The 3,506-nt window shown below is 52.9% G+C and overlaps 1 long non-coding RNA gene across 2 annotated transcripts in view; it reads left to right on the top strand.

Moving 5' to 3' along the window:
- The first annotated feature begins 801 nt into the window (after positions 1-801).
- Positions 802-3,506, top strand: part of LOC122155094 — a 22,060-nt gene continuing 19,355 nt past the window's right edge. For both annotated transcript variants that reach the window (XR_006167127.1, XR_006167128.1), the window contains exon 1: positions 802-3,015. This is a non-coding gene — a long non-coding RNA (uncharacterized LOC122155094). The remainder of the gene's footprint in view (positions 3,016-3,506) is intronic.

The raw sequence follows: 3,506 nt of genomic DNA, 5'->3' as shown, positions 1-3,506 counted from the left end.
CACACGGCGTCTCCGCCAATCACCGCGCCGCTACCGCACGGGCAGCGCACCGCCCGTGACGTCAAGCGGCGCCATGGCAACGGCGAGGGCGCGAGCACGAGCCCGCGCCTCCCCCGGCTCACGGCGCTCAGGGCGGAGGCCGAGCCCGATCCCGGGCCCGCCGCGGCCCCGCCCGCGGGAACGCGCGTCTCCCATCCCCCGCCGCCCCCCCGCCGCTTCCCCCGCCGTGGGTCCGCGCCCCGCCCCTCAGCCCCGGCCGCCGTCACTCCGCCAGCGCGGGGAGAGCCGCCCGGCCCGGAGCTGTCCCCGGGGCTGCGGCGCGTGTGTGGGCGTTCCCCCCTCCCCTCCGAGCCCCACGTTTCCTTCCCTCTCTGTGCCGCCTTTGTGTTTCCCACCCGGCCCGAGGTTTGCGCGAGTCGCGAAGTCGCAACGTGCTCGCCGCGGCCCTGCCGTGCCCGGAGCGCAGGGACAGATCCCGCCGGGCTGGGCTGCCCTGGGGCCTGCGGCGCGCGGACGCCGAGGGGGAGGAGGAGGGGTGTTGGAATGCTGAACGCTGCCCGTGCTGGACACGCTTTTTTATTTTTTATCGAGGTGCTGGAAGTCCGCGTTCGCTCGGCTGCTTCGTCCTGAGCGCCGTGCCCTCGGCCCTCACCGCCTTCCCTCGGGGCTGCGGGACGAGCCGTGCCGCACACACCGCTAGCAGTAACGCCGCGCTCCGGCCACGGCTCGGAGAGGTGGCTGTACAGGGAGCGGCACGGGGTGCGAGGCCGGCAGGCCGCGGGGCTGCGGGGAGAGCCTCCCCGTCTGCGGGGGTCGGGGATGTTTCCCCTTAGAGATCCGCACTGAAGCCGCCACGGAGCAGAACCATCTCCGCTGGAAGAGGGAAATTCCCTCTCGTGGACTCCCTCCAGGCTCCCATATTTATGGAGATTCCAGCGAGCACTCCACCCTACTCCTTCTCAGTGCAAGAGCTGACACGGAACCTCACACGGCGGTCACGTGGGCGAGTGCCGCATCTCAGCTGTGGAGCAGGGACTGGAAAACGGCAGCCGCGGCTCTCCCCGCTGCCCCTGCCTGGCTCACAGGCGTGTGTTTCACTGGTCACGGCAACAACCGGTGCGGGACAGACGTGTGTTTGTGTAGGCAGAGTCCTCAAAATGTCTTGGTAGGACAGCGTGTGGGAATTGCATAGGAGGAGCGAGGTGATTCTCGGAAAGCAAGAGGAAGTTGTGAGCATGCTTGTGTTCTCGACAAGTAACTGGACAGGGCTGGGCTGGAGCACTACTAGAGCACAGTGTGTGCGGGTTCCCTGCCTGCGGTTGGCACTCCGCTCCTTTGCCTCTGTACCGGTGGAGTTCTGCAGACCGAAAGTATGACCAAGTGGCCAGGATGGGGATTTTATTTCTGAATCTTAAAAACAACAGTTCTGCGTTTTGGCTAAATGTCAGATAAGGCTCTATATTAAGCTCTGCTTTACACAGTTGATTTCTTAAGAGTAGGACTTTCACTTACCTTTAAAACTGTGCAATATAAAGAGCTGTTACGTTTATACAGTGAAGTTTTACCTATAGCACTGGTTTATGGCTTCTTATTGCCCTTTCTTGCGGCCTAAGATACACTCTGAGGTTTGTTACAGCAACGTCTGTTATCTTAGATGCTGATTTAACACTGGGGTGTTTTTTTTGTTTGTTTTTCCCCCCCTCCCCCCTTTCTCAACCGTTCTGGTGTGTTCCATCTACTCCAACATTTAAAGAATTTCACTCACTTTCACTTGGAACGTTTCGGGGATGTTTGAGAAAGGAGCTGAAAAAAGCAATGTTCAGAATGGTATTGAGTAGAGCAGGGCTCACAAGAATTTGCTGCCTGGGACAGGAGAGGAGATCGCTGATCTGAGCATGAAGGAGAATATAACCTTCATTTTTAATCTCCCTGGGGATACTTTGTTGCAATATGCAGATACAGAGGAGTTCGTTTTTGTAACAAGTGTGGTAAAGCTCAGGTTTGCCGTGTATTCCAATACACAGTGCTTCTCCATCGTATCTGTTTTTATTTTTTATCATTATTGCCTTGGGAAGCAATAGGAGAGCTTGGGAGCTGTACATGAACACAGATGGTATGATAGCACAGTGTTTGCTGCAACTTGCTTCAAGTTATGTTTGAGAGTTCATTTTTAACACAAGCTTTAAACCTTTATTTTGTAGAAAATTCTCTTTGAAATGGCAACCACCCAAATATAGAATATACACTTTCAGAGGTACTTGAATGTTTTGTGGTAACACGATAAAAAAATTAAGTGGCACTGGGAAAATAATAATTCTTGGAAGCGCATAAAAAATTCTTGCAGGAGTGTATGTCAGATGAAGCATAGGTAAACATCTCTTTTTGGTATCTCCAGGAGGTGTAGGAGAACCCCCTGTGAAGCAGGCTGCGGCACTGGAGGCAGCGTTAGTATTTTTGCAGAAGGCAAACATCGGCCTTTCCATTCACTTTGTTCCATTATTTCTGGTTTTGGAGTGAATAGAACATTGCCCGCAACACCCCTAATAGCCACTAAGCATAGTTTTGTTTGCTAACAGCCCCATGCGTCGATAGGCTCTGCACTCATTCACCTTCAAGTGGGCTATTTTTGCCAAACACCATTTCCACTTCTCTGGTTTTCACTAACGCTGCCATTTGAAAGCGACCCAAGGAATTAGGCATTACTCACCTTTGCATATGCCGCCTCTTGAACAGATATTCTCCTGCTGTCTGCTATTCTTGTATTTCCTGCACTTTACCCCTGGTGTGGAATGCTAGTTTTTGTCTTCTTGCTGCCGTTTTGACCAAGGAATTCAGCCTCTTAAAAAGAAACGCTTTAAGCAGTTTCCCTTTTCTTCAGCAGCATTTTCTGTGCTGCCTTCCACGCAGCTCTTTGTTCGGTGACTTGCACTTTCACTATCTCAGGCTGTCAGGCATACTTGTCAGCAGCTGGGAGCTTGAACTCATTTGTGGAGTTAGACACATTAGCATATAAAAGTATGTATATGCATGCTTATTTACAGCACTTCTCACTTTACTTTCTTCTTACATGAGAGAAAGAAATGGAGTGGGGAAAAAATGAAAACAGCCCCAGATCTTTCCTTCTCCCTGGAAGAAGTGTTCAGTTCTTTCTTCTTCCCTGTCATCATTTTTCCCTGGAAGTGTTTAGTCATTCTCCTCCGTGCTTAACTGTATCTGATTAAGAGCGGACGAGTAGCAAGGGAGGGTTATCCACTCAGTAGAGCGGGGATTTTGGCGGAGGTTACCCTCACCGCAGCCAGGAAGTCGGCTGGAATAACTCCTACAAGTTGCTGGGCTGGGAGGCACGGTGCTGCTGGATCTGGTGCAAGGAGGCAGCTGCTGCTGCTGGAGAAAATGGAGATGTTCTGACTGACTGTTTTTTTCCTTGGAACGGGGACATGAGCAAAGGCAGCCTAGCAAAGGGCACTTCTCTGGAGACTGAGAGATGATCCTGCAAATCTATGGCC

This window comes from Centrocercus urophasianus, unplaced genomic scaffold (genome assembly GCF_019232065.1).
Source record: "Centrocercus urophasianus isolate 14NV4802_14NV808 unplaced genomic scaffold, USGS_Curo_1.0 seq_11, whole genome shotgun sequence".
Lineage (NCBI taxonomy): Eukaryota > Metazoa > Chordata > Aves > Galliformes > Phasianidae > Centrocercus > Centrocercus urophasianus.
This window is presented reverse-complemented; position numbering and strand designations above follow the sequence as displayed.